Genomic DNA, 13,481 nt, shown 5'->3' on the forward strand with positions numbered 1-13,481 from the left:
TGAAGTTCAGGGGAAAGAAATAGAAATTTTGCGGTTTGTCGATGACATTGTTATTGTGTCAGAGACGACAAAGGACTCGCAGGAGAAACTGAACGGAATGGATAGTGTCTTGAAAAGAGGTTATAAGATGAAAATCAACAACAGTACAACTAGGACAATGGAATGTCCCCCACGGGGTAGCCGCACGGCCTAGGGCGACTTGCCACAGTTCGCGCGGCACACCCCGTCGGAGGTTCGAGTCCTCCTTCGGGCATGGGTGTGTGTGTTGTCCTTAGCGTAAGTTGGTTTAAGTTAGATTAAATAGTGTGTAAGCCTAGGGACCGATGACGTCAGCAGTTTGGTCCCATAGGAACTTACCACCCCCACCCCCACCACCACAATAGAGTGTAGTAGCATTAAATGGAGCAATGCTGACGGTATTAAATTAGGAAATGAGACACTAAAAGTAGTTATGCTGTTTGGGCAGCAAAAGGATTAAGCGATGATTGAAACAGAGAGCATATAAAATACAGATAGGCAACAACAAGAAAAGTATTTCTGAAAAAGAACAATTTATTAACATCTAAATTTAAATATTAGCGAGTCTTTTCTGAAAGTAGTGTAACCTTCTGGAAAGGGTCTTCCACAGAATTTCCTTTTCAGTATTTCTTCATTTCGCTCTTTATTTGTTCACACCGCGTTTAAAATGTCTCTGCTTTCTTCTTCATCGGATTTCTTTCCCTTCCGTACAGCGTTGTGCACACGTACACTAAAATGGACTTTTTTCTTCATTCCATACCAGTATTACAAATCATTAGATCTCTTTCATTAAAGAAATTTTTCTTCACTAAGTCAGCTTCATATTTACCTTGCTTCAATCAGCCTGTGTCATCTTCCTTCCTGGACGGTCACGGCATTAAATTCCGACCACCTAAGGAAATTAAAGAGACATAGCGACCAGCAATAGATAGCCATTTTTCCGTTGTTCCTGGAATTTATACAATACGTTGTGGACGAGCTCACAGCTACGTTGCTCAGACAATGCGAGCGACTTCAGAACGCTGCACACAGACGGATGCAACGTTTAATTTCACGATTTCGACAAATCTGCTGTTGCCGAACACAACCTCATGAACAAATATGCGATTATGTTTGACAAAATGGAAATATTATTCCATATATCTCCCTACTGGGATTCTGTCATCAAAGAAGCCGTTGAGATCTGAATATGTAACAACTTTAACCGGAAAAGTGGCTACACTCTTCGTGGTACGTAGAAACGGGAGACTGATGCTGAAAGGCAACACAGAAAAAAGGCTACCAATGTTCTTCGGTCATAGTCGTCAATATAATCTTTGGTCGCAAGTGGAAGTTTAGTTATTTCTTGACGTCTCCATCAGATAATTCAGCCATCTGAACAAAGTATCTAGCGGCCTCCTGACGATAACGACGGAGGAAGTCGTCGAAAGCTTAAGGTTGAATTCAAATCTGACGAGGCAAGAACTACGTGAAGCCGTACGAGTCCTCTTCACCTACGTGATTCATTTGTTTGCCCTTAAGGCAAATTCTGTGCTGAGTACACCGTTCATTTCACTCGACAGTCTTCACTCCTCAGTCTTATATACATACGACTGGAGTGCATATGTCGTCGGCAAGCCTTAACACTGATACATTTTCCCCTCCCACTTTTCTTCTTGCGCCGACGTTTTCTTCCTCTTACTGTACTGCCTCATCTGAATATGCGTTAAACAACCGTAGTGGCATGCAGAAACAACGTCTTACATACTTCTTAAATACGACTTAATTCAAACAAACGACGACTTGTGATCTGTGCCCCGGCAGCATCTACACTATTTGATCAAAAGTAACCGGACATCTGGCTGAAAATGACTTACAAGTTCGTGGCGCCCTCCATCGGTGATGCTGGAATGCAGTATGGTGTTGGCCCACGCTTAGCCTTGATGACAGCTTCCACTGTCGCAGGCATACGTTCAATCAGGTGCTGGAAGGTTTCATGGAGAATGGCAGCCCATTCTACACGGAGTGCTGCACTGAGGAGAAGGCCTGGCACGAAGTCGGCCTTCCAAAACATCCCAAAGGTGTTCTATAGGCTTAGATCAGGACTCTGTGCAGGCCAGTCCATTGCAGGAATGTTATTGTCGTGTAACCACTCCGCCACAGGCCGTGCATTATGAACAGTTGCTCGATCGTGTTGAAAGAAGCAGTCGCCATCCCCGCTTTGTTTCCTGTAGCCCACACTTTCCACAACCAGTAGATGGCTATTTTCAAAGAATGCCACCAAAACACGGAAAGGCGCAACCTCCTCCAGCACTCGGCGCCGCACTGCACACCGACCAGACACCTGTCTGTGCAGTAGTGCAGGTAGCTTGCTGCCCCAGAGGTCGAGCGTTCCGCCCTCCTTTCTAAGAATTCACAACCCGGAATAGCCGGTCCTTGCCCCCAGCCAGTCCCATTTGGCCGTCACATTCCCTGCTCGCCGTTTCAAGTCCAACGAGCTGTCGATTTTCAAGTGCACCAGAAACTTCCACAACCCACTGAGCCCATCACCGTGTTAATAAAGTAAAGAAACGACAGTTACTTAGAGCACCGTACTCTCAGTCACACACCAATAAACGTTGTCATATGGGTACACTCTGTTGTCAGCCTCTAAATTACAAAGTCTCACTCAGTTTTGATGAAAAGGGCATGTAGAACTGGCAGCTACGTGATACCTTACCATTCAACAGTGGTCGGCAAGTAACACAGACCTGTCGGAGCTCGGTTAAAGGTGGGCACAGCTCGATACATGATGTAGCACAGGTGCTCATTAGGACTAATAATACACACATCAAAAAAAGTTTTGCATCACCTCGGTTCCGAGAGTTCCGGAACCTGTACAGAAAATTGGAATAGAGGTCAACATAAACATCATTCACGTCCTTTTTATAGCACATGCAAACCACACATTGCATGTTGTACCACCATACAGCGAGACCTTCAGAGGTGGTGGTCCAGATTGCCGTACACACCGGTACCTCTAATACACAGCAGCAAGTCCTTTTGCATTGATGCATGCCTGTATTCGTCGTGGCATACTATCCACAAGTTCCTAAAGGCACTGTTGGTCCAGAATGTCCAACTCCTTAACGGAGATCGCTGTAGATCCCTCAGAGATTTTAGTGAGACTCGTCGTCCATAAACAGCCCTTTTCAATCCATCCCAGGCATGTTCGATAGGGTTCAGGTCTGGAGAACTTGCTGGCCACTCTAGTCGAGCGATGTCGTTATCCTGAAGGAAGTCATTCACATGATGTGTGCGATGGGGACGCGAATTGTCGTCCTTGCCAATATGCTGCCGATATGGTTGCATTATCGGTCGGAGTATGGCGTTCACATATCGTCAGCCGTAAACGGCGCCTTGCAGGACCACCAGCGGCGTACTTCGGCCCCATATAATTCCACCCCAAAACGGCAGGGAACCTCCACCTTGCTGCAGCCGGCCGGTGTGGCCGTGCGGTTCTAGGCGCTTCAGTCTGGAACAACGTGACCGCTACGGTCGCAGGTTCGAATCCTGCCTCGGGCATGGATGTGTGTGATGTCCTTAGGTTAGTTAGGTTTAAGTAGTTCTAAGTTCTAGGGGACTGATGACCATAGATGTTAAGTCCCATAGTGCTCAGAGCCATTTGAACCATTTGAACCTTGCTGCACTTGCTGTACAGTGTGTCTAAGGCGTTCAATGTGACTGGGTTGCCTCCAGACACGTCTCCGACGATTGTCTGGTTGAAGGCATATGCGACACTCATCGGTGAAGAGAACGTGATGCCAATCCTGAACGGTCCATTCAACTTGTTGCTGGGCCCATCTGTACCGCGCTGCATGGTGTCGTGGTTGCAAAGATAGACCTCGACGTGGACGTCGGGAGTGAAGTTGCGCACAACGCAGCTTATTGCGCACGGTTTTGAGTCGTAACACGACGTGCTGTGGCTGCACGAAAAGCATCATTCAACGTGGTGGTGTTGCTGTCAGAGTTCCTCCGAGCGATAATCCTTAGGTAGCGGTCATCCACTGCAGTAGTAGCCCTTGGGCGGCCTGAGCGAAGCATGTCATCGACATTTTCTGTCTCTATTTATCTCCTCCATGTTCGAACAACGTCGCTTTAGTTCACTCCGAGACGCCTGGACACTTCCCTTGTTGAGAGCCCTTCCTGGCACAAAGTAACAATGCGGACGCGATCGAACCGTGGTACTGACCGTCTAGGCATGGTTGTATTACAGACAACACGAGCCGTGTAACTTTCTCGTGGTGGAATGACTGGAACCGATCGGCTGTCGGACCCCCTCCGTCTAATAGGCGCTGCTCACGCATGGTGGCCGAGCATGTTGTGGCCGAGCGGTTCTAGGCGATTCAGTCCGGAACCGCGCGGTCGCTACGGTCGCAGGTTCGAATCCTTCCTCGGGCATGGATGTGTGTGATATCCTTAGGTTAGTTAAGTAGTTCTCAATTGTAGGGGACTGATGACCTCAGATGTTTAAGTCCCATAGTGCTCAGAGGCATTTGAACCATTTACGGGTTTAGTGATATCTCTGAATAGTCAAAGGGACTGTTTGTGTGATACAATACCCACAGTCAATGTCTGTCCTCAGGAGTTCTGGGAACCGGGGTGATGTAAAAATTTTTTATGTGTGCATTTGACGTTGTGGTAGAGACAACATCAAGTGATCGGAATATTGCTCGCAAACGCGAGCCACAGAAGGAACATCATGTACATAACTATCAAGATAATAAATGTTTTTACTCGATTTGTGTATCCCGTGGCTCACATGAATAACTACTTCTAATTCAACTTCTTTTACCAATATTTTTTTCATTAGATCGGTGTGCTGTTCTTTCTGAACTTCTGACCACTTTTTGCTCCAGTTTACTTTTTTGGTTTACGCTGGAGATGAGAATCTAGATCCTTCTTTCGAATCATATCTCTGTTCAGCATTTCATATTCTTCAGCCTTCCTCTGTTTTAGGTCATATGTGTCGTAGCATTTTTCTTCCATTGTTTCTCATGTTTTTCGTGTCAAATACAAGCTTTCGGCTGTGTATAAACATTCTTGTTGTATGACTGCAGCATAGTGCTGTAAGTTTGCTTCAGAAGAGATAGAAGTGTTATTGTAGGGAAAAAGAATTGCACTCTGGATTATTTCAGACTTACGCCTCTAGCCAGCCCTCCATTTCTAAACGATATGTTTCACTTTTCAAGTGCTGGAGTCTTTCTCTGCAATTACAGAAATACTCCAAAAAAGTAACGATTATCCAAATGTGGAACAAAGTTCCAAGGTACATGTTCATGTACCTAGGAACAAACATTCTGTTGAAATTTAAAATTTTTGCAATCGAGAAAATTTTATCAATATAGTAGTAGTCTGTGGGTTACATTATTACTCAGTTACACAACTATAATTAGTAAGTGCAATCTGTTAAGCAGAAATATTACCAAAAACCAGTTACAAGTTAAATACGTATTGAAAAAGAAGCTATTGGAAACTAAGACATATTTCCATTTTCAAGGCAGGTAAAATCGCTAAGACGTTAGTGAAGTAGAGAAACTCAATTCATTTGTAGATATCACAGGTTTCATGGCAGAAGACCTGTGTTTCAAGATATAAGATATAAGCATACGTACATGATTTAACGAGTTCAAAAAACATAAAGAATTTTACTCATCATAAAATTCTTTAACTGAAGGATTAACAAAAACTTCCATATAGCTTAGGTATATTATACAGCACTTAAATGTGCACATCCCAAAAAATTACAGTTGCTCAACAAAACACACCATGTCTCACAACAACAGAAACAGTACAAAATACCGCAGACTGCTCATGCCGGTCTCAAACGTGCATTCCTTTATGAGATACTTGACTGAAACACCGTCCAGGAAACCTCATGTGTTTTTACTCGCACTATACTCAGGGTACTACGCTCTGTCCAAGGCATCTTTAGTCAGCGGAAAGACCAGTGCAACTTCTTGCACTGACTTTACTAACCTTCATGTCATAGTCGTATATCTTTATTATACGAACAAAATATTTAAATTTAGTGGCTTTTTAAAATTTTCCCTTAATTTCAGTTCATAAAATTTGGAGCATATTTCATAGTTTTCATGTAGTGTGAGTAGGTAGACATGGAGAGAATGGGAACGAAGGATGTCACCCAGTGACGTCCTCATGAGTCGTCGAATGTCTCCTTCCCCCATCAATTTCCCTATGTTTAAAATCGTGGGAAATTCAAAAACTGTCGGCGAATTCAAATTTTGGTAGGGTTTTTCCCCCACTCCTACGATGTCACTGTGGACGTAGGGCTATAAATTGGGGGGAATTCAGAAATCCAAGATGGCGCATTATAGTGCTAGCTTACCTAGAATATTGGCACAGGCTCTATGACGTCAGAATGCAAGAGAGCTGATCAGGGCATTCTGGTGCAGCTCGGTAACGTTATTGAAAATCAGTGCGAAGGCAGGGTTCCTACGACGGTGATATACAATGCCTGAAGCACATATGTATCGACTTTATTATGAAAGTAGTAGATGCGTATAAGACATAAACATGCATGACGAAATTACATAGTCTCTTTCACAACACGAGTAACACAACAAGGCGTTTGCATTCCCTGGGTAGAAAGTGGTGTAAAGAAAATTGGAATAGAGGTACTTTCTGTGATGTTGTGTTACTGCATTGTCAGTACTTCATTTAACCTCTGTTCTTCCTGATTACGTCAAAATTCGCTTCAGCATTGATTTTGTTATGGTTTGTAGCTCTTGCAGTGACAATGTCTCCAAATCTTTTCGAGTCGCTCTTTTCAGCTCACACACGGCCTCAGATAGTCTTCCATTGCGACAAACATGCGTTGTTAGCATTCCCCAGGGGTTTTCCAAGGGATCTAAATCCAGCTACGTGGAGGCCAGGGTAAGCCATCGATATCTTTATCTTAAAACATGTTTTTGTTGTGCGGAAACCTGGGCGAATGCATTATCTTGTTGAAACATTAGACTTTCGTCCCCTGCATTCTCATAGATTCTAATTCATTCTGTCTGTAGAACCTCGGTGTACATATTAGAATTTATTCTAGTCATCACCCAAGCAATGCGTGATTTACCTTCAGTGCAGAATGCTGCCCAAAAGCTTCCACTACCAAAATTTCTGCTCATTTTTACCTGCTGTTCTGTCTGGAGATCATACCAGTCATATTGAAATTCATCCGGACCATTTAAATTAAACTTCTTTTCACACTGTTCTCGAGTCCGTGATATATGTTTCTCAGTTAACTCCTGTCTGGCCTGTTTATGTTCGGATGTTAGAGCAGGTTTCTGCAGTCATTTCTTGAATGCAAGATGTTTTCATTTGACAAAATTTGTCGTACACGTCTGGCAGTTACTGGCAACTGTAAATCAGCAACAAGTTGAAAAAATAACGATTCGTGGCCCTTGCTTTGTGAAAACGTCACCGTTTACGAGCCTCAGATAATTTTCTTATTTGCCTATATTTTCCGTTCTGTCCACTGAAACACGTATGTATTCGGTAGCAGCGATGGCGAGGCATGACAGAATCTCTGACCAGAGAGTTATTTATCGTTGCTAGTCTGCGCTTGACCGCGCGAGAGTTCAGAGCTGTTGCGAGGCAGTTGTTGTACGTAGCGAGTCGCGAGAGCATGTAGTTCGTTCGTGCTAGTAGCGCGCGCGAGACAGTCGGAGTTGTGTGTGAGGAGTCGACGGGCGTCGACATGGGCCTCTGGTCAAGGTTCGGGACGAGGTATATTTTTTAAATAAGGTAATGAAGCAACATTGCGCACATCTGATAATGTAATGTATATTAACTGTAATTAATTTGTTCAAGAATTGCCCCAATAATAATTTTGTTCTCAAAGCAATCTTTTTAAGAAAATAATCATTACAATTGAAACAATATTTCCTTTGCTTTTCCTCCCAGAATCAATTTTATCAGGTTGATTATTGCACAGGGCCTAAGGTCAGCGCAGATGACCTTATAAAATTTATCAGGTTGATCTTAACGTTAATTTTGTGGGGACTTAATATTTTTGCACATTGTTATTATCATTGAGTTTTATTACTGTGGGAAGCTAACATTTGGCACTATTTGCAATTCTATACAATTCTTTTCACTTTCATATTTTTATGGGAGGTTACACATAGCACGATGCCCATTTACATTTAATTATTGTCTTTTCAAAATTCTCCGGGGAGGTTACACCACATCGTGCGTGGATCTAGCGAAATTATACGTCACTGTACTTGAACGGTTCAGCTTCTTGGCGATTTGACAACTAGAGAGCCCCCTTTCCTTCTACGTTCCGGTTTTGTTTTTTCATCACATTATAAATGTTTTCCACGTGGTTATGTCACAGTCGTGGTCTATGTACACAATTCGCACTGTCACTAACGCTGTCTTGTTTCCTATCTGCAGGAAAGGCACGTACACACACACTAACACCGCACAGGGCCGACTGCCTTTACGCCGATTTCCATCGCCTGCCAACTGAATTGTTGATTTCTTGTTATATGCTGAACTACTGACATCAAATGCGATGCCATTTGACTGCATTTGTCAGTATATTGAACCTAACGCTCTTGCATATACGAGATTTTCTCATAAATATCCATACCTTTATACTGATTTCCACTACTATAGCCGACCGCTGTGGCCGAGCGGTTCTAGGTGCTTCAGTCCGGAAGGGTGCTGCTGCTACGGTCGCAGGTTCGAATCCTACCTCGGATATGGATGTGTGTGATGTCCTTAGGTTGGTTAGGTTTAAGTAGTTCTAAATCTAGGGGACTGATGAGCTCAGACGTTAGTCCCATAGTGCTTAGAGCCAACCACTACTATACAGGGTGTTACAAAATGGTACGGCCAAACTTTCGGGAAACATTCCTCACACACAAATAAAGAAAATATGTTATGTGGACATGTGTCCGGAAACGCTTAATTTCCATGTTATAGCTCATTTTAGTTTCGTGAGTATGTTCTTCCACCTACGCTCAATGGAGCACGTTATCATGATTTCATATGGGATACTCTACCTGTGCTGCTAGAACATGTGCCTTTACAAGTACGACACAACATGTGGTTCATGCACGATGGAGCTCCTGCACATTTCAGTCGAAGTGTTCGTACGCTCGTCAACAACAGATTCGGTGACCGATGGATTGGTAGAGGCGGACCAATTCCATGTCCTCCACGCTCTCCTGACCTCAACCCTCTTAACCTTCATTTATGGGGGCATTTGAAAGCTCTTGTCTACGCAACCCCGGTACCAAATGTAGAGACTCTTCGTGCTCGTATTGTGGACGGCTGTGATACAATACACCATTCTCCAGGGCTGCATCAGCGCATCAGGGATTCCGTGCGACGGAGGTTGGATGTACGTATCCTCGCTAACGGAGGACATTTTGAAAATTTCCTGTAACAAAGTGTTTGAAGTCACGCTGGTACGTTCTGTTGCTGTGTGTTTCCATTCCATGATTAATGTGATTTGAAGAGAAGTAATAAAATGAGCTCTAACATGGAAAGTAAGCGTTTCCGGACACATGTCCAGAAAACATATTTTCTTTCTTTGTGTGTGAGGAATGTTTCCTGAAAGTTTGGCCGTACCTTTTTGTAACACCCTGTATATCGTCAGAGTATGGTGAGACAAAGAGAAGTGACTTACCTGTAGAGACCTGTAGGGCTATTTATAGCAGTCAGGTCAACGTGTAATTCCTGTACTACGGGAAATAATTCCCCTCTGACGTCACTATTGAAACAGTTGTTTATGTTTGGCCAGCACGTAAGTCTTACAATATTGTAAGCCTACGTATTCCCGTAAGTTACAGGTGAAACTGTATGCTATGTAGTAGGAACAATTGCATATTTATTTAAGCAAACTCCGGGGAGGTGAAACTCAGCGCCGCCGCCCTCCACGCTGCCCCTGAAGTCGGCCACTGCACCATCTGCAGTAGCCCACTAGGGGCCTAGTCGTCGTGCACCACTGGCATCAGCAGAAGGATGGGCAGGGCTGAGCCATCAGCCGCAGGAGTCGCCGTGCCACATGAAACACACGTGGGCGTTAGCCACGAGTCAGTCCTCCGTCCACCAGTGACAGCTCTATGCACAAAGACCCACGCGCGTACTGTCGATTCAACTGCCTAACGCGAAGTGGAGGATAGAAGATCAGTTCTTCACCAGTCGTATGCTGCCTATGATAGTGCTACAGCCTCAGCCCACATGACCCGAATTAAAATGGCAATAAACTTGAAAAATCAAGACATGCATTTTCGTCCTCCTGAGGTGGAAAAGTGGTGCAGTGGCACTGGAAAAAAAAAAAAAAAAGAATACGAGTAAACTCCAGGGAGTGAAGCGAGCTATTCGAGATCCAGCCCGTTAAAGATGCAAAGTTCTATTCAGCTGTTCATCAGACAAACTTATAGTGAGGGAGATGGGGGATCCCAATTGGAAATCAATGGGAGAGGCTTACTAGCTCCTGCGTATGCATTACAACCAAGGGAAACTTCCCAAAAACTTTAGTCGGAACTGAGGATTGGAACCTCATTAATCTATTTCTGGAACATCGTCCTTCGTTGAGTACGTTGTCCCAACCAAAAATCGAACGTTTTGTGTGTAAATAGTCCATTAAGTGCAATACGTTTAAGACACTCGCTTCCTAAGAAACTGCATTTAGCAACAGACACACTGTAAGGTGGCTATAATTTCGCACCTTACAAGCATTCATCTACATACTTTGCCGTGATCTACAACCACAAATAGGTATCATTTGATAGGTTGTACATCGTACACTCCTGGAAATTGAAATAAGAACACCGTGAATTCATTGTCCCAGGAAGGGGAAACTTTATTGACACATTCCTGGGGTCAGATACATCACATGATCACACTGACAGAACCACAGGCACATAGACACAGGCAACAAAGCATGCACAATGTCGGCACTAGTACAGTGTATATCCACCTTTCGCAGCAATGCAGGCTGCTATTCTCCCATGGAGACGATCGTAGAGATGCTGGATGTAGTCCTGTGGAACGGCTTGCCATGCCATTTCCACCTGGCGCCTCAGTTGGACCAGCGTTCGTGCTGGACGTGCAGACCGCGTGAGACGACGCTTCATCCAGTCCCAAACATGCTCAATGGGGGACAGATCCGGAGATCTTGCTGGCCAGGGTAGTTGACTTACATCTTCTAGAGCACGTTGGGTGGCACGGGATACATGCGGACGTGTATTGTCCTGTTGGAACAGCAAGTTCTCTTGCCGGTCTAGGAATGGTAGAACGATGGGTTCGATGACGGTTTGGATGTACCGTGCACTATTCAGTGTCCCCTCGACGATCACCAGTGGTGTACGGCCAGTGTAGGAGATCGCTCCCCACACCATGATGCCGGGTGTTGGCCCTGTGTGCCTCGGTCGTATGCAGTCCTGATTGTGGCGCTCACCTGCACGGCGCCAAACACGCATACGACCATCATTGGCACCAAGGCAGAAGCGACTCTCATCGCTGAAGACGACACGTCTCCATTCGTCCCTCCATTCACGCCTGTCGCGACACCACTGGAGGCGGGCTGCACGATGTTGGGGCGTGAGCGGAAGACGGCCTAACGGTGTGCGGGACCGTAGCCCAGCTTCATGGAGACGGTTGCGAATGGTCCTCGCCGATACCCCAGGAGCAACAGTGTCCCTAATTTACTGGGAAGTGGCGGTGCGGTCCCCTACGGCACTGCGTAGGATCCTACGGTCTTGGCGTGCATCCGTGCGTCGCTGCGGTCCGGTCCCAGGTCGACGGCACGTGCACCTTCCGCCGACCACTGGCGACAACATCGATGTACTGTGGAGACCTCACGCCCCACGTGTTGAGCAATTCGGCGGTACGTCCACCCGGCCTCCCGCATGCCCACTATACGCCCTCGCTCAAAGTCCGTCAACTGCACATACGGTTCACGTCCACGCTGTCGCGGCATGCTACCAGTGTTAAAGACTGCGATGGAGCTCCGTATGCCACGGCAAACTGGCTGACACTGACGGCGGCGGTGCACAAATGCTGCGCAGCTAGCGCCATTCGACGGCCAACACCGCGGTTCCTGGTGTGTCCGCTGTGCCGTGCGTGTGATCATTGCTTGTACAGCCCTCTCGCAGTGTCCGGAGCAAGTATGGTGGGTCTGACACACCGGTGTCAATGTGTTCTTTTTTCCATTTCCAGGAGTGTATATATGACTATTTAAAGAGACTGTCATTGTCACGTACGCCTTGTAAATAACTGTTAACGCTTTTGCATTAAAGGCTACGGAGTGTCTTTATTATCAAAACAGTGTAATGAATGATTGCCTATACTAGTAGAGGTTGGAACGCCAGTGGAGATGAAACGGCAGGTGGAACTCAAGCCCTGGGTGGAAGGCCCGCATAGGTGTGTTGGTCCTGCTTAAACACAGGAAGTAGCAAGACGGACGTTGGAGCGCCTGAGCACTGGAGCGCAATAGATTCGCGGCCGGCCGGTGATGTAGTCAGACCGGAAAGATAACCGGGAACTCTGCAGATCTTGGACGCAGCTGAGAGGAACGAGGAAGCGTCATCTCGGAAATCACGCAGGCTGTGTTATTTCCAAGGATTTTTACTCAGAGGCTTACCATTGTACGATTATAGGTATTTCCTCGCAAACTTTCCGCTCTGCACGACAAAAGACTTGGTTTCGAGAATATGATTCGCCTTCTGCAGTTACGGGGGAGGGGAGCCGAGTGTTGCTGGGAAGCCAGCGGTGGAGAGGAAGGCTCTCCGTTTTTGAGCGCCCATTTGTGACGGTCGCTCAGTATCAGCTTTGTTGGTACAGGTGGTCTTGCTGTCTTTGCTCTCAGGAGAGTTTATAGTTAGAACGGTTAGACACTGTACTGTTGCGAAATTATACGATTCTGGACTTCGCCTCTGGGTTCGAAGTCGTCGTTGAGTACGCAGCGTTCAGTGATTGAGAGCACTTCTTCTGCCTATACTTACGTTGAGACGTTATTTAAACTCGGGCCTTGTGGCTAGGAGTTCGGGTTTCTCGTCTGTAGAACACAGAGAGGGGAAGACAGTATTAGAGTATATTTGTCAGAGGACCGCCTTCTGCCATCCTAGTGTTTTAAACAGTTTTATTTTGTGGCTGGACTTCTTCCATCGTCGCAGACGTGTACGAGAACCATCACTCCGACGAACCAGACGCAGTACATACGGTGACATTGCTAACTGCTTCGGCTTATTAGGGCTATAAAGCTAAACAGCTGTGATCACGCCAGTTTGTTTCCACTGAGGTTCTACACCACCGTAGATCATCTTTGAAAGTAGTGTCTTCTAGTGTTTGGTACATAGATGATTGAGCTGTGGCGGCTCATATCGATAGTGCCACTCTGGTGGTTTATCTTTCCTGCCACGGTACTGTGACAATTTAGAGGAGAAAACTGTGGTGGTTTCATTAGGTCTGGT

Source organism: Schistocerca nitens, chromosome 2, assembly GCF_023898315.1.
Source record: "Schistocerca nitens isolate TAMUIC-IGC-003100 chromosome 2, iqSchNite1.1, whole genome shotgun sequence".
NCBI lineage: Eukaryota > Metazoa > Arthropoda > Insecta > Orthoptera > Acrididae > Schistocerca > Schistocerca nitens.